The following is a 25460-nucleotide window of genomic DNA, read 5'->3' as shown; positions in this document are numbered from 1 at the left end:
CTTACGCTCTCTAAAGCAATGTTATCAATAGGCAGGACAAGCTGCATTAGTACGGGATATTCGCATCGATATACATTTCTTTACGTTAAGCTGCATGTGCCATTTTATAGTCCAATTATGCAGCGTGTTTAAATCGTCCTGAAGAAATGAAATATTAGCGTAATTAGTTATTTTACGATACGTTAGGCAGTCATCTGCAAAAGGACAAATTTTGGAAGAAATGTTAGCAGGTAGGTCGCTAACATAGATCAAAAACAACAGCGGCCCAAGCACGGTGTATAGGCTAGAAGAAATTGACGCTGCTATTATATTTTACATTAAAATTAGAAAAGTTGGCAACATTGTGTCAGAGGCGTCTGCACAAACAATAAATAGTTGAATGACTAAACCATTAGATGACGTGATATAAGGGCATAGCATTATAAAGCACTTCTCGCAAAGGTCCGTAAAGAGCAAATACTGAAAAATGAACAAAGCAAGAAAACGGCATGTTCTGCATTTCTTGCGATTCTATATGTACACATAAGTCAGCAAGTAATAAAATATTACGGCACAATAAAACAAAGCCCACAAGAGCATTGCGAAATACCAGCACGTAGGCCTGATGATAGCGCTGTACCTTTCATGCCATTCACTGTTCTGTTCGCGTTCTATGACCGTGCTCCAAGATTAGGGTCTTGAAATGTTTCTCATTGTGCGATGTCACTCTTTCACGCTTAATGACCCTCTTTTCCTAGCTATAGCTCTCGTCTGCACTCGTCTCTTGTTCACTTCCTCACTGCCGTCCAACAAACTACTTCCTTGTTGCCGTCAAGCGAGTGCAAGGTGCGAGCTTCCCCTTCTTCATGACGTCGCCTGAGTAATGAGTTCGATGACAGCTAATTAGTATCGTGCCTAGCGCATTGTATGTGGCCTATATTTCTTTTTCTTTCTTTCGGTGAGCGTGTTTCAGTTTTTAATTTTTATTTTCATCTTTCTTACTCATTTTACCGCTTTCCCAATACAGGGATGCAAACCGAATATTTTGTATCTTCCGGTGACAGACACATAGCTTAAAATACTGGCAACTACGTGTCTACAGGGGGCCTACAGATGCATGGAGTTTAAAAACAGAAAACACAAGCATAGGCTATTCTAAGGGGATAAGACAAAGTGTTTGTTATTTGAAGAATTGAAAAACCGTCAGTAATTTTTTGTTCATCGATATTCAGTTGGAGAATAAAAGCAAGTAGCTCACCTAGTTACTGTTGTTCTATTTCTCAAGGTGTCAGAAGTAGGGGGGGGGGGTAGTAGGGAATCGAAAGAGACGTAGAAATTAGGCGTTTCCAGCAAGGTACACTTCGCGTATGTACTTTTTTTCCCTACAAATCGGGTCCACTAATTATCGAAGGAGGGAGTCCACTTATTATGAAAAACACCATGTTACTGAGCACCCTCGTGCGCACCTTTAGTGCGCACCGGACGGCAGTGCCAACGTATGTGACAGACTGTGGTTCGGTGACAACCTTACTACGATCGCACGCGTGACGGACAATGACAAGCGGCAACGTGCGCTGAAGGTATTAACGTGATGCTTCTGCGACCAGTACCTGTCCGACTATCACCTGTGTGATACGTGTCCAGATGCTCTCTTGAATGGTTCCGTTCCGCTTTTCGCCACGACGAACGGTTACGTGTACCTTCCCGTGCCGGCACACTTTCCGAAGCTGAACATTGTGGAGGAACGGTTTGTCTCGCCTCGCCTTCCCTACACGTGCACCAGACCTATGACGCACGAGGGTGGGCAATTCAGAATCAAAGGACAGGTCATCAACGTGACCGTCGAAGAGCAGATGGTTCAAACTATTCCACGGTCTATTGACGACAACATGGCCGCCGAAGTACACATCAAGCGCCGTCTGTTCTCGAAGCCCAGTTACAAGACGGGGCTCGTCAAGAAGGGAAATGTTAAGGAGCGGCTCGACTTTCTGGTCAGCACGCCGTTGTACAAATAAAATGTACGTTATGACCAAGAGATGCTGCACAACATTCCGCAGAAAGAGGATGAAACGAATGACGAAGGACAAGACGTTATCGAGTAGACGGTCGTCGTCGAGGACCCAACGTTAAGCGGAAACATGTCTGTTACAGCAAGTTTTTCGCGCTCCTTCACTTATTTAGACGCCTGCTCGTTGTCCTCCAAGTTTCAGTCCCATATATTCCCAACGGTATAATGCAGAGATCACATGCTTACATTTTTAATGGTATCAGCAAGTTGCCGATCACGATTTCGGAATGCCGGTGTATTCCCGGCAACCCAGTTTTATTCGTCACGAAATTTTTAAGACCCCAATCGGGTGAAAGTACTAATAGTAACAGTGTGTTTCTGCTGTAGAAAAGTAAGTCTCCACTGCTTCGAGAGGGAGGCATTATACCAAGTATTGCCAATAGGGGCCAATATTGCTAAAGCGAGACTAATTGCTGTTCGCGCGAGCGAATGTCTTTATGAAGGTCAATAAGCCATATAAAGCCTGCCTGAAACAACCTGAACTGTACTCTAGATCAGTAGTTTTTTGCAGAACTTTTCAAATAATAGGAAAACGAAATCCCCTCGTGCTGTGTTCATTTGCGTCGTATCATCTGCTCGCAGTCCTGGCAATGCGTCCTCGTTTATCGATAGGTTCGCTGACGCAAAAAAAAAGAAATGCTTTCGTGCTGTATCTATAAACGGTGTTTACAGCAACACAACATCGGGGCTTCGTTTCATCTGCACTCTTTCTCACCGTTCCTTGCAACGTGCGTGCAACATCCTTAGGCACCAATTGGGGAGAACGTCGCTCTAAATGCGTTCACCCGGGACGCATTGTCTGCTCGGCGTCTAGCTGGCGTTTGGTCACCACCATCTTCATGTGCAGTAACGGAATAGGGAGCGGAGCAGAAAATTGATGATGCAGTGAAAAATGATCATATGCTTCGTTTGCTACAGCAGGTGCAACGCTGTGGAAGTTGGAGAGACTTGTTGCAGTAGCTGGGTTCACGCTTAGAAATAGTTTGGTACTTTTCGGTCCATTATACTGAGAATGTTCTTGATAATGTTCAGTTTTGCATTAAAAGATGGGTAATTTCTAGAATGAAACAAATCATGGGCTTATGCGGCTGCTAGCACCTTCTTTTATATCAGTTAGCTTTTTTTTTTCATCTTTTCGTGATTTCATTTTCTGCCCATTGCGACAGTCTCACGTGCCTGCACGTGCGCATGCATGTGCGCGAAGGAACACATGAAGTGATGAATTTTGGTGACCGAACATCTGTAGGTGGCTTCCGCAGAGTCGCACCTGATGTATGAGTCAGCGTATAGAGAGCGTTCCGCAACGTGAACGCATCACCAATGATAATGCTGCGACACCATCTGCTTAAGTGGACATCGAAACACTCTTACGGCTCAGCGATGCCTCTTAGGCCTGGCACCCTCAAAAAGAGCTAAATCTGATTTTAATAATAACGATAAAACATGCCAAGTACTTTATCTTAAGGGTGAGAGGAAACTAAGTGATGGCTGATTTTATCATTTGTTTCTTGCTGGGAGAGCGGAGAACAAGTAACAAGCGCGAATTTGGGTCGACGTCGGTGATATGGATTGTATGGTCGCTGTCACGTTGATGAGTAACCATAGTTACTGGCGCTAACCGACGCACTAATTGACTATACACGACCTGCACGCGCAAAGGTTCTCATGTAAATTATATCTGTACTGAGCAAAGCTATAACTCTCTAATCTTTACAGGAATCACATATTCTACTGCGCTATATTCTACTGCTATATTCTACTGCGCAATAATATTGCCTATGTACACCCGGTATATTTTCAGCACTGCTTCAAGTTACGTTTGAGATAGTAATACAGCCATACAAGCTCTCGGCAGCTTTTACCGAAGAAGCGGCTTTCCTCGAGGTCTCCCGAGACTTCAGCTTCACGGGAACTACGTCATCGCCCCGATGTGGTTCTGCACAGGGCGGCACTCTTCGATCGAGCCAGCGTATACGTGTTGTCACCTTCACCACGCCTGCAGATGCGCCTGTTGCCGGCTCTGTGGACACTACCGAATCATGCAATGAAAGAAGAAACTCTAGCGAATTACCCTCGCTCTAACAATAGACGTCTTGAAGTGCAATCGCTCCTTTAATAACACGAATTATGTCCTATGGCCATCTACGGCGCTTTAAGCACGACTTCGGTTCTGTAGTATTCTTCACCCGCTTTCCTAGAGGCGAAAAATCCCCGTTCGTATAGAGGCGCGTTAGTTGCCCAATGCCATCTAGCTCTCTGTACGTACTACGCACCAGTCCTACGTACTAACGTACTGCCGCGCGAGAGCTTGTTGGATCGCCTTTCTCCACCGCCAAATATTTTCTCTCCTTTTGATTCGTCACCCAACAGTCGCTCTACGTCAATTCACACTGTCTTTACTAAACACGGCATATGAACAAAGAATGCACATTAACACCGATATATCTGTATCAGCCACCAGATTCACGGGTGCTGTTATCATTCCAGCATTACAAGTTACAATTACTTTCAAAGTGTACCATATAACGACCTCTACGTCAACAGAACTTGCCGCTCTACGTGCCGCTGTTAATTACATCAAACAAGGCAACCTCACAAGTGGGTTGATTTTCGTGACTCAAAGGCAGCCCTTCAGAGTCTGCAGTCAGCCTTACGACGCAAGACCCATGAATAACTGAAGTTTGAGACCAGATATGTTCTCCATCAAGCCCTCATAAACGGACATGACATCCTCTTCCAATGCTTCCGGGGCACGGCGGCATCGTCGGAAATGACCTTGCTGAAGATGCTGCCCAGTCAGCCCATAAAGAAATTTTGACACTTCCTATTCCCTTATCAAGTACAGATGCTGCAAGGGGTCTTCGTTTACTTGCTCAAACCAAGAGTGAAGCTTTGTGGAACACCCCGAATTTCTCCAACTACCATCTATACCGGCAGGATCCTACAGTGAAGCTGCTAATTCCATAGAACTTCTCCCGCCGTGATGCAACTTTACTGCGCCGCCTCGGGTTAGGGGTGGCTTTTACGAATGCCTACTCATTTCTTATTGGAATGTCCGACACACCGATCTGTGACTAGCGCAACTGTGAAGAGACGATCGAGCACCTGTTGTGTTTTTGTAATATCTATGACAGCGAATGCGCCGTTCTTCAGAGTGTGGTAAACGGATTAGTTATCACACCATTTTCAGAGACGAAGATTCTCGGACCATGGCACGCGTCGCAGGCTTACAATATGACGCGGGTACTGCTATGCTTCATGAAAGCGACTGGCCTCAGTAACCGATTATAGGCGTGAACTTATGGACATCCGCACGTATTCACACCAATAATACCTCATCCCCTCCCTCTCTTTTCGTTTCTTTCCTTAAGCCCCTTCCCCTGTGTAGGGTAGCATACTGGACGTGCGTCTGGTAGACCTCCCTACCTTTCCTTCCTTCCTTTTCATCCTCGTCATCATCATCCTGGTCTGCACTCTCGAAATGTGCCCTCAATACACATATTGCGGCCATACATACATAAAGCTGTTTGTGACTTCTTTAACAGTCACTACGGCACTCAACGGCCATAGCTCTGTAGTAACCTACTTTGGCTGAGAAATCAAACTTCAAACGAGCAGTGGCCCGACTGACCACGCCTTGTCGACAACAAAGTCTTACTGGTCGTCGCAATACACCACCCTGCACAACCGTACCAGCACCTGAAATGAATACGCAGGATGAATCAGCAAGGGCAACGAGGCACAGCGCCACTCGCAGTTCTCCACCACTGCCACCGCTGCACGCGGTTCGATGACACCGTCTTCTGCGTTGTTGCCGTCAACGGCATGAACCCTCGGCACGCGCCAAGAACCGGCCAATACGCCTCAACTCTGCTTGCCGAGTTGCGCCGCAATGGGCGCGCAGACGTCGTCAACCTAAGACGATGTCCTCAACACAGAAGACGATGTGCCTTGTTGTCCAGACACTCTCAGCCATGACTACCAGATATCTGTTTGCGCACTTCGCCGCAACACAGACTTCGATTGGGCTTCGTCGCAGATACCACGAATTGCCACTCATGTATATAGGCTGGCCATTTCTATTCTTTCCATACGCACTCCTTTTTCCCTTCTTTCGCATATTTTATTCGCGCTTCGTACTATAGGAGCGAGGTCCTGTGCGGCGCTACTATCGCTACGAGAGCCGGTAAAACAAACGGCTCACGTTCGTGTAGCGCGAGAAAATAACACGCTGGCGTGCTGGACCTGAGCGGCCGCGATATTGGCCGCTCCCGAGATCCCGCGGCGCCATGGCTGGTCGGCCTAAACACAACGTATCTACGGCGGCTACCTCTACGCGCACTTCCCACAAACTCATCGATGCATAAATCTGGGCATAACACCTATACGTCCGCGCAGTGAGCAATGTGTCTATGTATTGTATTTTTTTTCGAGGATTCTGATGTTACTGCTATGGTGGCCACAACAAATTGTATCAACCAGAAAAAGCACACGAATTCACTTAGTTTTATTGATCGTCATTCGCCTGTGTGCCAGTTCACAGTAATATTACAATGCAATTAAACATTTCTCAGAGAAACTGCATTAGGAGAATCAAAATGTGCAAATGATTACATAATTTTGGAGTTATATTTTGGTGCCATTAACAGACCAACAAGAAGGTGGCGAACCTAAACAAGCTCTCTGATTATATTGCTCACCTAACAGGAACCTGCTGTTACACAAGCCTCTCCTATACAATGGCATCAGCATATATTTTGCTTCGCGAAACCATAATGAAGACATCTATAGCGGCGAGGTCACGTTGGAAGTCATCAAACTCCTCTGGAATCTCCACGTAGCCTGCCCAAGTGCTTCCGAGTTTTACTAAACTACTCATGTGTTTTCTAGGCACGTCCTCAGACACCATTGGTTAATCTCAGCCTATACAAGATGTCCCGACTAACATCCAACAACATTAGAGAAAATGGTAATGCCACATAGCTGGGCAGAAGCAAGGTAATGTTGTTTGCCGTCACTTGGAGGTACCCAGATGAGTTTTAGCATTCCAGCTAATAATATAATTACACCTAATGAATTAATCAACCTCACTATTATTATAAATCAAAAGAAAATTGCGAATAATAAAATTGTAGATGAACATGAAAAACTCCCGATACAGCTTTGTTTCTCAATACATGCTACAAAAAGTTTTTCTGAGCGTGAAAGAAGCCCGTGAATACGCGCCCTATTGCCGCGTGACAGGCCGCTTGTACTTTTCCTGTATTCGCGGGCTTCTTTCACGCTCAGGAAAACAATTTTTTGTGGCACGTACTCAGATGCAGAAAGCCGTATCGGGAGTCTTTCATGTTCCTCTACAATTTTTTATTCGCACTCTTCATCGATTTATAATAGTAGAGAAGTTTATTAATTAATTAGGTGTCATTATCTAGTTAGCTGTATGCAAAATATCTGATTATCTCCAAACGACGGCAAGCAGCATTACCTTGGTTTTGTTAAGCTACGTATCATTTGCTTAACTTAGTTTGGCTGAAGTTAAGTGAAATGCCCTGCGTAACTAAGATCATATAAAGCCAGCAGGCATGAAGCCAAGGAAAGCATCGGGATAATAAGCTGTGGTCAAAAGTGAACAGCAAGAATTATATAATTATGGGAAATCTAAGTGGATGAAAAGATAACTTCCCACTGGTGGTAGCCGAACCCACATCCCCCACACTACGCGTTGGTTGCACTACCAATTGTGATACAACGGCGGCTAAAAAATCCGTCCACTAACTTGCCCATTTATGTTCACTCCACTAACTTGGGTATTAATGTTTGCTAGGTCTAGTGCGAGTACAGCTGGTTTACGTTTACTTTTATCCCACCTTGTTCCTGTCATACTCCCTGAGCATTTGTGCCCATATTATTGTTGTTGCAATATCACTACAAACCAGAGACCCGTCTTTGATGAAGTCTTTGCTTCAATATCAACCCTAAATAAAGTTACACAGGTAACTGAAGGACGTGTTGAGAAAATGTGTTGTACTTAAGAAAGAAAAAAGAATTGGGGCCGTTAGTCATAAAAAATACCTAATTGGGCGCAGAATAAGTCGACTTAGACAGAAACGTGCGCATAAGCATGGTATCACGATAGAAATATCCTAGGGTTAGATATAATGATGCCCTACGAGAGTGATAATAGCATTCGCAGTGGAATGTTCTTCCGGAAGCACCCCAAAATGACACGTACGCACTGCTACGAAGACTGAATAAGGTAGAGAAGGCTTCAATAAGCTAGAGAAAATGGTGCGAAAAGCTTGCGCGCCTGTCGAAAGCGGAATAAGTGAAAGAGCGAAACATTCATGTTTCTTTATTGCAACAATTTAACCTGCTATGCTGATGTAGGCGCTGAAAGATGTAAAAATGCCGGACAAGGAAATGCGGCTTCTTCATCGTGCATTCTACACCATTTCTGTTTGCTAAAGCTTCTCCCGTTTTGTTGTCTTCCTTAACATTTGCAATGTTTCTATTGCTGTGGTCAATCAAGAGTAAAAAGACGAAAAATGTCGACTCTCGCAAAAGGTTCAGTGTTAAAACGATTTCGGTATTGTTCGCCCTTTTTGTCTCTCCTCTTACCATACTGGTCCCGAAGCCCTGCTTTCATCGATCAGTATATGCTTGCCTGAATTAAGGCCCCTGTCCCCTTCCTTTCTTCTACTTTATTCATTTCTTTCAGTCTTTTGCTTTGTAGCCATCTTTTCACTTCATATGGAGGACCAGGCTCCCGTGCTTAATGATGTAGGGGTGGAAGTGTCACTGGAGAAGTGGTGTTGAGCTGCGCTTAAGAACGATTTCTTTGGTGACACCAGAAATCACAAAGTGATACTCTTGTCTTTCAATCAAACACAGAAAAAAAAGAATATACCAAGCGTGCGTTCAGACACATTAACAGCCGTAGTTGGCATTTTACGGACGTTTAATCAAAGATTTTCTTTTTCGTGCGAGACGACTCACTCTAGCGGCACTTGCCTGGAAAAGTGTATCTGAACAGTCGGGATAGTTCTAATCTAACAACAGAAAATAGTGCTTGAGCTGAAAAGATGACACAAAAGCGCCTTTTACAGCAAAGCTGTTAATGGCTAGGGTTCGATGTATTTTTATTCTCCGTGAACAAAAACTATGAACATCAATGGTCCCGTAAGCAAGCAAAAATGCAATGGCTCATGACCCCGAAAGGCTGAGGCTACAAGCACTCAGCAAAGTGAAGCGAACAGTGCTTAAATTCTTTCTAATCACCCATACAAGATACAGAACAGCATGTCGAAAACTGTCATCATCAATCACTCATACACCTGTGAGTAATGGCTCATATATACCCCTGTGAGCAAGCAAGAAAATGCAATGGCTCATAGTCCCGTAAAGTTCATGGTGACTCAGCTTGCGTGAAATAGCTACGATGGCACTACCCCTGTTGTTATCAGTGATTTCGATGCGGATGTGTCGGTACCGAAAAGGAAGCGGTTTGCGCTTTCTGTGAGGCAGACATATACTGTTTGACGCCACACTAATCCGGCCCAACCGATCTCCCAGAGGTGTACGTGCATCGATTTGACGTTATCAAAGAATGTGGTTGCAGTTGCGAGTGAAATAATGCCCGTCGATCAAGACAATAAGTGAGTGTGCGTAATTTACGTCACAATAATCACCCATGAAAACTATAAATGAGTTCGTACTCTTGTTCGAACTTATGCGTCACCTCCGTGTCGTGTGCTAAACAGCTTCGCTGGTCAACCACCTTGACAGAGTGAAATGGTTCATAGTATTTTTGAATAGTGGAGCTCTTTAAGCTTTAGTTCCACCGTGGAGCGTTACCAGAAAACTCGGCCCAGTTGTATGCCGCCTCGCGTTGCCTAGCAACCACCTGCGAGAGCACCGAACCACGTAACCTCCTCGCACCCCACGCGGGTAGGGCGGAGTAGTGACGACACAGGCGAGTAAAATCTCGTGACAGCCGGTGCGGCGACACCCCTCGCCTCCTCTACTCCGTGCGTACGTGCTGCTGCCATGGGAAGACTAAAGAAAGTCCGGACGCCCGAAGAAGAAGCGGCTGACGAGGAACAGTGCCGTACTGCCAAGCCATAAGCGATGAGTTGCCGCCGAGCTGATCCGGAACACCTCGCCCAAGCTGCAGCTCAGAAAAGGCATTGCCGGATTGAGGAACCTGTGTTTAAGTCCAGAGAACGCAAGAATCGTCGCCTGAACGCTCGACGTCGCTCAGAAAGTGATCCCGGCCTGCGACTGCTAGAAAACTGACAGCGTCAAGCCCGCCGAGACAACAACTTAGGAGATCCTAACATAATCTCGCAAAACGTGTAAATAACTTAGCCAAGCCAACCAACAACTTAGCAAAACCTAGGATAACCTTGCAGAACCTACAAACAACTTAGGAAAGCCACGTAGAAGCTAGGTGATAAGCCCCGCTGTTGACTCCAGCCTTGCACCACTAGTGCAATCTGCGCATGTTTTCTTCATGTCCTTTGTTGTAGGTACGCACCGTTAGGACTTTTCACTTTCTGTCATCTCTTTAAAAAAATCATAACATTCATTTGCGGAAATTAATTAAGTATTATTTGAGTAAAACATCTGCTGTTATAATGCACTGCAACACGGGAACTGTGAAATCAACATATAATACATTACCAGAAATTCACACTCGTATCGTTGTCAGGAATCAGCTGAGTACCCGCTGTGGTGGAGTAGTTTCTCTGACGTTGGGCTGCTAAGCCCGAAGACTCGGGATCAAATGCCAGCAGCGGTGGCCGCATTTAGATGTTAGCAATATACAGAAACTTCGTACCACCCACTGAGTGCATCTCAAGGAACCCCAGGTATTCAGAATTAGTCCATAGTCTCTTACTGAGGCGTCCCTCCTTGTAATGTTCTCATACATGAAAAAATACTCAGGTGAGTAACGCCACGACTTTACTCTGCTCTACTTTTTCCTCCTTCTTGATATCCACTCCTTCACGTCATAGTGTAGCTCCTCACACACTTTCCCTCTCCTCCTCCCCCCCCTTTATTCTCGTTTCTCCTGGGATGATACGGAACTACATTTCCGAGATGGCCATCTGAATTGCCATGCAAGTTCCCTCATAAGTTATAGTTTTCAGATTTCCTTGTTGCCAATGGCCGAAAAATAGCGCCTGTACGCGCTTCCAAGCTAGCCCTACTTTTCCGGGATTAACCTCCGGAAGGCGACTTCGATGTCGGTTGCCAAATTCTTTCTTCACCACTGTTCGGCATTTTTTGTCCTTTTTCCGGTCAGTTGGGCTTTTATGTAATGCTGTCTCGGCTAGAGAACCCAATGTTAAGTCAGCTGGCGGTTATGAGCTTGTACTGAAGGCCGTAAAATGGGGGTTCCAGCCGAGTGGCACTGACTGTAAGTTAAGGTGCGCGGCTACTGCTTTCAGAGCACTTTAACCAACCTTTAAAATCTAAGTGCATTGAGATGGATTGCTTATGCACCTGATTACTTCATTTTGCCAACGGGCATTCGTTCCTGGATGGTATCGAGCAGGAAACACAGAGGTCTTTTCCTTGGCGCACTTTGCGAGTCTCTTACTGTAAGATCCGCCGCCATTGTAAGCGACCATTACTTTCCTGTCTTCAGGCATTTGTCTCTTAAGCAGTTCAATGAAAGTAGCGGCCTCTTTTTCTGGTACTGCTGCTGCTGCCACTCCTGCTGCTGCTGCTGCTGCTGATGATGATGATGATATTCGCTGCCTTCCCACAGTTTCAGGTAGTTAACACAATGAGGCAGGTTTTCAATTCCTATGTGCAACCTTGATAGGGCATGTGCATCAGGAAGCTTCTTCCCTGGTCTATAAAAGACATCAAATCTGTATTGTTGAATTTATTCTATTCATCGCGAAAGACTGCCTTTTGGTTGGGTCACGTTCAGATGATGGCTTAGTGCTTGATTATCAGTAAACACTTTTAGTAATGGCCTCCTAATGGGTGTGGAAATAACGCAACGCCATGACTACTGCCAATGCCCCCCTATAGGCCGCTGAGTAATTTTCTTGCTTCCTTGGTTAAACGTGTAAACGGGATATCCTATGACCATCACTCGTAGGCTACCGTAATATCTGGGGTCTCTCTGGTACAAAACAGCACCGTTGACATACTGAAAGGCGTCCATGCAAAGTCCAAATAATAATATAAAATGAGGAATGATCAGTACAGGATCGGATGAGATAATTGTACCAGGCCATTGTAGACGCCTTCACATTCATCTGACCACATAAAAGGGGCTCCTTTCTTTATTAGCACAGCCAAACACTGTGTTCTTGTGGCGTAGTCAGGTATAAATAACCGGAAATGTCCAGCGAGACCGACAGAAACACGACATGAATGCATACCCTGGGGCTTCGCTCACTCAAATATCGGTTGAATAGATTTTTCTGCTTTACGCGTTCGCTGTGCCATCAGTCATTCTTTTAACAAAACAATTCCCTTTATAAAAGGTTACCATTTCCGTTTATTTATTTTCACCTTGGGTTTTCTGAGAGCCATACAGAAACTGAATAAGGTGAACGTCGTGTTCTTTTGTTCGAGAGTATATCGTAATGCTGCCATTATTCACTTAACAAAAGAGGTCCCCCTACAAATGATTTTCAAGACTCTTGAATATTTTCTGAAACCAAGCTCCAGAATTTATCGCAAAAGGGAGCTCATTGTGTTCATAGATTTCACAGAGTGTCGCAATAGCGGTGAGGTACTTCGCCTATTCTGTGAAGAGCACTTGCCAGCAACCCTTGGACATATTAACTCGTGAGAACCAAGTACGATCTCCTGGTTCGCTAATTTTATCTACACAATGCATCGGAAAGGGAGGTAGTTCATTATTACTCGAGACCATAATCTGCGCATACGCTGAATGACCCATCCTTCTTTGGAACTATTGTGATTGTAGATGGCATTGATTATCTGACAATCTTAGCGTCTAACATTTTCTGCTATTCCTGCTTTAGGCAGACTGTTCTTTCAAGTATCATACTGTACGTCTTACTTCTCAATGGCGTCTTATCGCAAACTAAATATGGCCCTTCCATGGTGGTTGCAAGTGAAGGATGAGCTTCCATATAAAGGGGCTCTGGGTATAGTCGTTGCATATGCGGCGTCGCGAACCATCGTGGGTGTTCCCTCTACGAGTGTTTCGCCTTCGATCGTTCTTTCATTGCTACATAAAAATATTTTAATGAAAACGTTTGATACCTGGTCTAGACAGAATAACCATCCATGATAAGCGCCTAGAGTTCCCCTCTGTTCTTATTAAGTTCTACTCTTACACAATTGCAACTCTAAAGCAGCACTTGAGTCTGCATTTTGCCACATAATGTAGGACTCATGAGCAGCTGAGATATGAATTAAGAGAAGATCACCAACAAGCTATCACTAAAGGGCATGAAATTATATTCCAGTGGCTGCCTCTACATACCGGTATTGCTGGTAATGACCTCGCCGTCGAAGCCGCCCGGTCTGCCCATCTGGATGCCCGACCAGTTCCAATCACCTTATCAAGAACCTACGCTGCAAGACAGTTTCGTATTGCGACTAAATCCATGACGCACAAATACAGGTCTTCTTCCAACTTCCCGAAGTGTCAGCTCCATAGGCTGGATCCATCTTTGAAGGTACAAGTGAGAGAGAGAGAGAGAACAACATTATTGAAAATGCCTGCAGAGTCGGTTAGGCTCCCTCCACGCAGGGAGGACAAGCTTTTAACGCGACGCGGCCACTACGTCAGTCTCGTGCGTTGTGCTCCTCGAGGCCTTCGTTCCTCACTACTTCCGCTGGTCCGAGAGGGTCGCCGCCCCCTTCCTGGGGGTGCTCCCCCTTCTCTTCGGTTTCGCGCGGTCGCTGCCTCTCTAGAGCTGCCGAGACGTGCTGGACGGCCTTGAGTTGTGTCTCTTGGTCATAGCTCCTCGTTGTAGCCTGCGGCGGGATCGTCGTCTTCTCGCTGGCTTCTCGCGGACTTATGCTACAGTCCCAAAGGATGTGAGCCGCGGTGGCTCTCTCCTTCGCGCACAGTCTACACAAGTCACTCGCGTACATGCTCGGACATATGCGCTTAGCTAGCACCGGGGTGAGCAGGGACCCTTCTGTAACTGTCTATATAAGTGCCATAAAATATTTCCTGCTCTGAGGCGACAGTATTATGCCGCCTCCTGCTTGGGGTGGCATTTATGAAAGCCGACTCATTCCGCATTGGAATGGGGGATACGCCCATGCGCGACTCTTGTGGAAGCACAGAAACGATCGAACACCGTCCTATGTATCTCTACAATACGACGGCGAGTGCCAAGTTCTCCGGATAGCACTGAACCAGCTGGACTCTACACCATTTTCCGTAATGAAGAACCTTGGACCCTGGCCGTTCGTGTCGATGGCATAGAAGGCCACGAAAGTGCTCTTGAAATACCTCTAGTCGACAGGTCTTGGGAACCCTGTGTAGACTCGGTGCGAGCTTCCCCTGTGCACCAAACTGCTCTCTCTCTCTTCATCCCCATATTCCCTTCCCCCAGTGTGCAGGGTAGCAAACCGGACGTGCGGCTGGTTAAGCTCCCAGTCTTTCTTGTCTTCCATTTCGCTCTCTCTCTCTCTCTCTCTCTCTCTCTCTCTCTCTCTATATATATATATATATATATATATATATATATATATATATATATATATATATATATATATATATCTTGATAACTCGATCTCTCTGCTGCTACACATGCCCATTTCTGCGTACACCGTACTGTGCCTTCCAGGCTGTGAATTTTCGTGGTATAGCCGGAGAGAATCGCTATGTTCTCGACAAGGCACTGATTGATAAGGTTAACAGAAGCTCTTGCGTCTATAAGTCTGCTAGCACTGTCTACTTATGTTCAGTGTGGAGTGAAGTATGCTAGGCTTTGTCAAATATATACGGCTTCATCTGTGGTGATTATGTGCGGCTATGCATTCTCATTTGCTCGCTGATCCTAGATCACAGCTGACAAATCGGGCACAGCGGGTGCTGCTTCTGAAGAGATCTCCGGATGAAGGGCAGCGTTATGTAGGGAACTGTAGTTCGCTGATTGTCATGACTCTTGAAAATGTGATCGCACCCGCAGTGGTTGCTCAGTGGCTATGGTGTTGTGATGCTGAGCACGAGGTCGCAGGATCGAATCCCGACCACGGCGGCCGCATTTCAATGGGTGGCGAAATGCGAAAACACCCGTGTACTTAGATTTAAAGGCACGTTAAAGGACCCCAAGTGGTCGAAATTTCCGGAGCCCCCCACTACGGCGTGCCTCATAATCAAAAAGTGGTTTTGGCACGTAAAACCCCGTAATTTTTAAAACCTGATCGCGGTAATCTAGCCGCGGAAACACATTTCAGTGCATGCAGCACTTCGTCGAGCGTTCCTGGAGATCTATGCATTTGTTTTCACTCGTATCTTCTCAAGATTCATGTCGAACCAGAACCGGTCACAGACACGACAGCTGTGCCCGATCTCTATGCCGAAGAATTCGCGCTCGATGCGGCTGTTCGCATCTCCCATGAATTTGCAGGCTTGGCGTTGGAAGTAGTCCATGACGCCCAGGCCCGGAAACGATTTCCGGTGGCGCCGAGCATTCAGTCGGCAGCGTTCGTTGTCTCTGGCCCGAAACTCTGGATCCTCGGCATGGCGACGACGCTTGTCGGCGACGGCCTCAGAGTGATTGGCAGGATTGGCTCGCCTTCGTCGATCGTAGTACCGCTGAGCCGCACGCCGAGCTTCCTTGTAGATCACAGACGCAGCAGCTGGGCCCAAACTGTATGCCCGGAAATTTGCGCTGGAAGCGGCGGTTCGCAGCCCCATATCTCGGCGGGCTTGGCGCTGGAAGTTTTTGAGCAGTCGCAGTGACGTCGCTTTCTCAGTGACGTCGAGCGTTCACGCGCCGACTCTCGCGTTCCCTGCACTGAAACTCGGTATCCTCGACTCGGCGCCGCCTCTTCTCAGCCGAAGCTTCGGCGCGGTGTTCCGGATCAGCGCGGCGGCGGCACATCGCTTCTCACTTGGCAGTACGGCGGTCTTCCTGGTAAACCGCTTTTTCTTTCGGGCGTCGGGACTTCGGTCTTCCCATGGCAGCAGCACGTACGCACGGAGTAGAGGGGGCGAGGGGTGTACCGCCCCGCCAAGCCCGAGATTTTACTGGCCTGTGACGTCGCGACTCCTCCGTACGCGCGTGAGGTGCGAGGAGGCTACGTTGCTCGGTGCTCTCGCAGGTGGTTGCTAGGCAACGCGAGGCTGCGCACAGCTGGGTTCAGTTTTCTGGTAACGCTCCACGGCGGAATGAAAGCTTAAACAGCTCCGCTGTTAAAACATCTGGTAGCACGAGTACTTAATACCCCCTAGGAATGGCAGTGATTGATTCGCTCAAAAGGCCCATGAGCTACTGTTGCTACTGTAACAGGAACGCTTGGAGCCGCAACACTCCTGTCATAAACGCTGGCGCAAGAGTTTTAGGTGAAAGTTGATTTGCAGGAAGTTCTTGTGCGGTAGGCCGTAAAATAGTCTGTCGAGGTTAACCCGCGTAAAATTGATATCACAGTGTGTCGAAAGATGAGCTCTGCAGTGGTCACCTTTGTTTTCACCGGGCCGTCTTCTTTATATGGGTAGCTCAATCTACGTGGTGTTTATTTGACTAGGTCAAATTTATTGTTACATTACTCTGACTATAAGGCTCTCACACATGAAAAGATACTGAGACGGATATAAGGCCATGACCTTATTCTGCTCGACTTCCTCCTCCTCCATCATCTTTCAGTCCCGTCTTAGTGGAGCTCTTTACAATCATATTATGTTTTGGCACATTAAACCCCAGAAATTAATTTTGCTTTTCATTGGCCCAGCAGGACCTGCTGCCATCTGATGAGATAACTGATATTTATAAAGCTTGCGGATTTCTTGCGGTAAACCTCATTTTTCATCTCAGCTCGAGACAGTTATCAATACTTACAGTCGTTTGAACCAAACCAATATGATTCCCTCGTACACTGTAAAGTATGAGAAATGATGTTTCCCTTGCTTGCGCTTTCTTTTTCAGAATTGAATAGCACATATGAATGGTCTGTCACAAACCGCCTTTCTTTTTCTGTAAATAAAACCTGGATAGTAGTCTGTGAAAACTTATTTATAAATATTTTTGTTTACATTATTAGTGTTAGTGCCAATGGCCACGACATAACACTAACCGAAGTTTGCTTTGTTCTGCCCTAACAATTATTACTTGTACTCCCTTTTTTTTCACCTTTATACAAACATTTGTTAGTTATTTTTGCAGGCTTACTAGTCGCCTTCATTGTTCTTTCGTTATTTCAACAAAAAAAGAACGTGAGGACGTGACCACAGAGAATCTGTTGAGTTGGTTCCCCCTTGTTGATGCAGGCGCAACAACTCGTTGTGTTTGTATAAAACTGTGATTTGATCGGAAAATAAACCACTGAGTATTCCGGGATTCTTCATGCCAGTTTGTGTCCTTCCTAGTTGGTGTTTCTCTTCTCCCTGTTCATGTGTACCGTACATAGAAGAGCAATTACCGTACACCACTTAGCCCATTTCATCGCTCTGTTACTACGGGCCTTTTTGCCAAAAACTTCAGGATATATTGTACAGTGAATACCATTTACAGCACTGTTACTTCTTCAAAATAATTTGGATTTTGTTTCTGAGCAGTCGGATAGCTAGCCATTACAGCTAGATATAAATAAATGTAAAATTTGGCATGTGCGATGGAGCGCTATTTTCTCTGCGACTTCCTTATTATCTTAGTAGCAGGCGTCTAAAATAGGTACCTTTTTACTTGTACTTAGGTGTCTACATTGTAGCAAATCGGGCCGGGACACTTCACTTTGAGGCAAAATGTATAAAGGCAACAGCTCGCTTTGCCTCGTTGTTCAACATTTTATAAGCGCAATAATGTTATTATTACTTAAATATTCAGCGAATTCCTAAGCAAGGACACGCCATTGTCTCGCGTGGCCTTAACAGCGCCTTAACAGACTACAAGAAAGAGACAACCGCTGGAGCTCCAACAGTGAAGTGTTCCCGGAGCTGGGCACCTCGGCCACTACCTCGAGCAATGTCAGTGCGAACAGCTACCCCAGGCGCAGCAACTCCAAGCCAATATTGCGAAGTGCCTCGCTCTCGCGTTCCCACTCTCGCGTTCCCGCTCTCGCTCCCGCTCAGTAAAGTGCGCGAGCTACGCCGACGCGGTAAGCGGCTCGCGCGACACGAGTGGTACGAGCAACTTAGATGCATCGACCGAAGCCGCAGTCACACGGGTCCTCGAAAACAGCAGAACGAGCAAAGCAAACTGCAGAATCAGCACAGCCAATTGCAAAGCCATCAAAAGCTCATAGACAAGCAACTCCGCAGTCAACAGAAACAGCAAGAGCTCACCAACAAACTGCTTCAAGAATGCAAAGAACAACAAGAACCGACAGACAAGCTGGGTCAAAAATGCCAGGAACTCGAAAACAAACAGACAGTCGGGAACGACGTTGACCAACGCCGACGTTGAAGCCATAGTAGATGCAAGGTGCCTCATATTTCAAGAAGCCCTTATTAAGAACATTCTAGCTCCAATGGAAAAAATTGTCCAATCAGCAGTCGAAAAAAGCAGCCACAACCTTCGACAACAAGATCGCCACGTTAAATGTCAAAATCGATGAGAACACGCCACAGCTCAACAATATTATTCGGCACGTAAACAACAACTACATCACCAAGGCACAGCTCGACGATTCGCGACCGACGACTCGGAAGAAGGCGTGCACGGGCGAACAGCCACAGTGACTACCGCTCGCTTTCGCCCACTCGCGATCGCCGAAGCGAATTCGAATCCAACGAAGATGGCGACCCCTAACCACAAGGCAAAGAACCAGCATTCAACTATACGCATAAGGCAATGGAACTGTCGATCATACCGCCCTCGACACGTCAGCCTACAAGAATTCGTCAAGCTGAATCAACCCGACGTCATCGCACTACAGGAAACCAACACGCAGAACGTCCGACTGCAAGGATACACCCTATATGCACAAACCCGACGCGCTGTCATACTGGTGAACAAAACTCTAACAGCAAAAACACACGACGTAGAGAGCACCCAGACTGAACACACCTTAATCAAGGTTTTACCAGAGCGGAAGGCGCAGAAAGGCTATTTATTGTCAGCGGGTACAGCGCCTCGCGACCAGCTACCAGACTTCGATCAGTTTTTTACGAAAAGTTAGGAAATCCACGAATGGACACCAACTCGTCATAGTGGGAGACTCCAACGCCACAGACACGGCATGAGGCTATGTGGCATGAGGCCACAAAGAAGAGTGCTAGAGTGCACGATGCAGCACAGCAACACGGACACACCCTCTAGAATGATCCTCTCTCCAGACCGCGAGAAATGAAAACAGCGTCTGCAAGGACACAAACCCCGATCCTACCTTTACTGCGGACGTCCCCTGGGCAGAGTGGAGTAGACTCCAGGAAACCTTAGGTAGCGATAACTACATCCTCCAATTAAATGTAGCACACACCCGTAGACAGACCAAGACCGGAACTGCATGGCTAACCGAATGGAAATTCTTTAGAGACAAGCACGATTCCAGAGCAAGCATAACTGACATTTACGAGTGTCTCAAAATGTATTAGACGCAGAAGAACGTCACACCATGATCACACAACTCGATGCCGATGCACCCGTGGTCGACGCACACCTCTTCCATCTCTGGGAGGCCAGAAGTGGCCTCCTGAAGAGATGGAAGTGACAAAAGCTTAACAGAAAGCTAAAGACACGCATCGCTCTCCTTACCAAGCAGGCTCAAGACTATGCGCGCCATCTCGATCGTCAGGGAGAACTGTCAGGCTTTCTGTGACAAGCTACAGGGGACTCTGAACACAAAGAGGACCTGGCACGTCCTACGCGCACTCTTGGCCACTGAACCGACCAAAACAAAACAGACGCAGCATCTCCACAGTCTTCACAACTACGCCGGATCAGAAGAACACCTCCTGCGAGAAATACAAAAGAAACTATGCGGAGACGCACCCTCTTCCACGTCAACTCGCAGTAAACAATTCTCTGGAAAACCGAATCCAGAACTCGAATGACCCTTTACGCAGGCCGCAATCCCCGTAGCCCTATCCAAGCTGAGTGGAAATACCAGCCCTGGTAAAGACCGGATCGTTAACACCTATGCAACCTACCTCAGCAGGCCACAGAGGCTCTCCTCCGTTACTACAACGAGTGCTCGGGGAAAGTAAAACTGCCTGCTGTATGGAAGCACTCGGACAGCACCATGTTGCCCAAGCCCAACAAACCTCACAGCTTGGAGAACCTACGCCCGATATCCGCCTCGTGCGCGGGAAAGCTTTTCGAACATATGGTACACGACCGCATTATCCAGAACCTGGAAAACAACGGCCACCTACCGGACACCATGTTCGGCTTCAGGCAGCACATCTCAACGCAGGAAGTACTCTTACAACAAAAGCAGGCCTCCCAGATCACGTGAAAAATCGAAGCAAATACTCCATAGTGGCAGTAGGTGTCAAGCGAGCCTTTGATAACGTTAGCCACGACGCGATCCTCAACGATCTCGAAGGCACCGGCTGCGGCACTAGGACCTACGCATACGGCAGAAACTTTCTGATGGACCACACGTCAACAGTCGGGATCTGCAACATCCGCAGTAAAAGCTTCTTACTTCCAAACAGAGGCACCCCGCAAGGGTCGGTCATTTCACCACTTCTCTTTAACGTAGATGTGATCAAGCTACCCGCACACCTCGAGCGTCGAGTGTACCCTCTATCGCACCCTAAACTCGGCAGAGAAGAGAGCATGGTCCTTAGACGCCTGCAAAGTAACACATACACTCACGGAACAATAATGCATCGCCTCTACCCGACGCTCCAAGGCTACCTCTGCCCACTCTGCAACGTACCCGACACCCTGGCACACTTGCTCCTGGAATGCCCGTGGCAGGAATGCAGCGAAATGCAACCAGAAACGAATGCAAAGCTAGCACAAGAAGCAAACCACCTAGTCGAAACGCGGGAGGCCAAGTGCGCCCTCGGGGACCTGGAAGACCAACGACAACTCGTCGCCAAGACCAAAAGGGCAGTCGAAGCCAGAGGGTTCCTGGACTAAGGAGCCTTCCCACCTTAGGGTGATACCGGGCCTCGCTCGGGACACTGCTTCGTATAATAAACGTTTCTTTCTCTCTCTCTCTCTTCAATATTGTCGAAAACAATTACGCACACTTCATCTTGTCAAGTTTCAATTGCACTGCAAGTGCATCCTCAATGGCCACTCCTCTCGCACCTCGGAGGTCCGTGTTCGATTTCCACACACACCCGAATGTACGAAATTTTCTTTTAAAAGTCATAAACTTATTTTGTTTACACGAATGTCGCTGCGAAACTTGACGCCAATTCGAGCAATTTTCGACGAGCTTTTACTGTGCGCGCCGTTGGCCATTTTTGCAAGGAAAATAATAATGCTTTCGCATTGAACTTATATATTCCACTCCATTTACTGAAAAAGAATGAACTCGAACATGAAGCTCAATTTTACCTCTACTTTCGTATCTCGCGTTATGACATTGCATAAATAATATTATACATGGTTTCCAAAAGACAATATTTGATATACTGGAATGCACATTTCTAGAGAAAGATCCATGCGAACCAATATGAGCATTATGAAATCTATCCTGAAGCAATAAACTCCACTTAGTAGCAAAATGAGTTCCAGCAGAAAATGATTTTCCTCATAAAAAAAATGAAACACCCGAAGGAAAAAGAAAGCATCCATGATTCGTAGTGTGAGTAACTTTGAAACTATAATGTATAGAACTTGGGCTAGGGTCATCCACGGGCTTATTATGAATTTTGTTGTAAACCTTTTCTATAAAAGTATCTCTTCATAGACCCTTTTCGTGCAAGTCTTTCCAACAGCCTAAAAATGAGCTATGACAGGTGCCGGTACGAAAAATGCAGTTTAATCTACTCGCCGCGCCTGCCAACATAAGGCCTGACAATCGTGTTTAAGCCCTTTCGCTGGACATACCGACAGCCATAATCTGGACGCTGACGTCGGGTAATCCAGTTTCTGATTAGGGACAGCTCACATTACTTTTTTTAAAAGTGGAGGCTGAAAAGTTGAGCTGGAATTTCGATCGTCAATATGAAAGTGAACTTCTAATACCGCCTGATTAGTTTGCTTTGGGTTTATTTTCATTGTATTCACTGTTGGAATTTCATTTTAGTCCCGACGAGACGCGCAATATTTCACTTAGAAACAGATAAAAGTAAAGTACGTGATCAGCATAGCGTTCATATATTGTGAATGCTTAGTATCTTTAGGGGCTGGTTAATGTGCTCTTTTTAATAAGGTTGTCAATGCTGTTTTTTTACCAGTAATGTGTTGATTCTTATGTTGCGATACACAAATGAGGTCCTGCTGAGAGTTCTATAGTTCCGGAACGTCCTTCTGTGCTGTTATGAACGGACGAATCGGATGAAATGGAGTCTAACAAAGAATAAAGAGGAGGAAAAGTACGGAATTAGAAAATAAAACTGTGCAGAAGCAGCCGCTAACATGCAAATATACGAAGATTGTGGAGAACACGTCTCTTGACGCGTAAGAAAACTTGTTGCTACTTGAGCTCTAGAAGCGTCCAGTTGTTCAAGTTAGCAAAAATCGAGTAACACATCGAACATGATGTTTCTCAAAGCCTACGATGGAACTACGAAGCGAACAACAGTGGAATAACAAGGAATGTCGCAGGAACCAACGTTTTGACGGGGACACCTGCATTCGTGAGGACAAATGTCCTTGTGAAAACGTCGACAACTACGACATTCCTTGTTCGACCGCTGCTCATCACTTCAACCTTCCATTTCACTGTGAACTTCGGTCTTGTTTGTATGTAACTACGAGTGATGCAAGGTTTTAAGTTCAAAGTGCAGACGTCAATCCTGTTGTTTGTGACCAAAGTTTCAGAGAACAAGCGTGTCAAAATGCTCCCCTTTCGACTCGTGCTTATCGGTGCGTATACTAGAAGGAAGTTTGCAGCATCAGCAGATGTTGTATTTTTATTCTCTTAAGATAACGCAAGAAATAGAGCTCGATGAGGAAATTAAATAGCCAACCAGCTCTCAAGCAAAACCATGCGAACGTATTCATTATACGGTCTAAGAAAACGCCCGGTAAGAATTGCGGTAACTGCATGCTATTTATTTTTAAACGTTTTGGTTATGCCATTAGTCTCAGTACACCAACCTGCAGAAACATGCATGCATTGTACAAATTTCAGACTCTAAGAGCAGTGATTTTGTTCTGAAAGAGGTGAGATGAAGAGTTAGCGGCAGCATTGTCTTTTCGTGTCTCGCTGTTAGTTGCCTTCGGCATCATCTGAAGCAGCAAAAGAATTCTTCGGGCGATGTTCTTTATTTGATAATAAAGGATAATGGTAGAGTAGCGCACAGGCGGCTTTGTAACGGGAACATACCCCAAAATTTTGAACATCGACCCTGATGCCAACTGTCGAACTTCGCCGCATTGCTCAAGAATAACTCAATGGGTCGCATTTTTAACAATTAGGTTTCAAAAGGCCGCCCAAATGCCGACTATTTTGAGCTAGCAGCGCGTCGAGAAGGCGGTCCTTCTAATAGCGTGCCTATTTACCTCACTTTTTGGTAACTTTAATGCTGCTTAACTACACTGCCTTAATCCTAAACAATATTCTGCGGTAGCGCAGCAAACACGCTACGACAAGGTGCCATAAATAAGCATGCGAATAAAAGGGCGTACCCTCTCGACGTTGCTAACTGGAAGTAGTTGTAATTCCGGCGGCGAAATATCTTTTTAAAGCTGCCCATTGAGTTACGCTGCTCGATTGCTATGAACTTCGATAAAAAGACGGAGGTCAATGTCCGAAGTTCCTGTACTTGAGTGCAAGCCACCGTTCCATGCACCCCAAGAGCAGCAAATTCCATGGCATTGCAAAAGACTGATAATTTTAGCCACTGATTGGACGAACGGCATGTGATCACAGGCATCGATCACAGGCGTAGTTGATAAGCAAATTTCCTGCTTAAAATAGGTCCCGCTGTGGTAAATTGTATCTAGGTTTCTCAACATAAGCCGCAGAACGCTCTTCCGGCCGACTAACGAAACCCTGATAAAAGAACACAATACCAATACGTGCGCGTATATACCGGTGCAAGCTTACATTGGAAACCTAGATATACGTACAGGAATAGCAGAGCATGTCGTTACTGCCCACCCACTGAGAGTTGATGTAGCTAAAAGAGGTACCGAAGTAAAATTTTACGTATGAAACTTCCAGGCCTATCTTTATCTACGCGCATCCCGCAGATGTACTGGCCTCTCTTATGTGATTAGTAACCGAGAAATATTTTGTATCGATGAAGATGATTGCAGAAAACTGAGAAGATGGCAGGGACCTGCCGAAAGTGCTGTTTGGCTCAAATATTCGAAGACCCGCCCTTAGACGAACTACAAAGACAAGAACACGCAGGCTGCACTTTTTTTCCTTGTTTCCGTGTGCTCTGCCCATGCGCTGGTCTTCCTGAACTTCAATTATGCTGCAGCAACCGGCCTAATTAAGTTTCTACTTCATTGAAATTGGCGCCCGTTCGTCTCGGTCAGTAAGTACACGGGGTCTCAGGGATGCAGAGGCCGGTCAAAGAGAACGGACTTCATTAAGAAAGTCATTAGTAGGATAGGTCATGGCCTCTTCTGAGCCCTGCGCGTACTATTTCCGGGTTGGATACATTAGAAGTGGGCTTCCAGAATATATTGACCATGGGCACTGGCTTTCACGTAATCTCAGTGTTTAGAACAGGCGCTTGGTGTTTAAAAGGGAGACAAAAGAACGCATTGGTATGCATTGGAATGTCTAACTGCATTGAACTGATACCTCAAGAATGAAGCAGTAAATGTGTTAGTGTGCTTGCTGCCCCATTCTTCCTGTAGATAGTTCTCGTGCTTATACCTCCTTTCCCAGCTCTTTCAATACATTTCATGCTCTTTTTTTCCATGCAGGGTAGCAAGCTTGGTTTTTCTGGTAGCCTTCCTTGCGCTCGCTTTGTTTTTGTCGTTGTATCTTTCCTTAGCGTTGACAGGATATCCGATAAAAGAAGTGGTGGGTAGGTTCACTGAATTAGGCAGGTGGCATCGCTAAATTGTTCTTATTAAATCACTCAGAAATAAAAAAATACGAAAAAATAATACGATACACCACTCCGTGATTGCTGCCTCAAACTTCCGAGAGCTGCTTGAAACCCACGTAAGTTACAAATAAAGGAAATATCTGAAGTGAT

The sequence above is a fragment of the Dermacentor variabilis genome, chromosome 2 (assembly GCF_050947875.1).
Source record: "Dermacentor variabilis isolate Ectoservices chromosome 2, ASM5094787v1, whole genome shotgun sequence".
Classification (NCBI taxonomy): domain Eukaryota; kingdom Metazoa; phylum Arthropoda; class Arachnida; order Ixodida; family Ixodidae; genus Dermacentor; species Dermacentor variabilis.
This window is presented reverse-complemented; position numbering follows the sequence as displayed.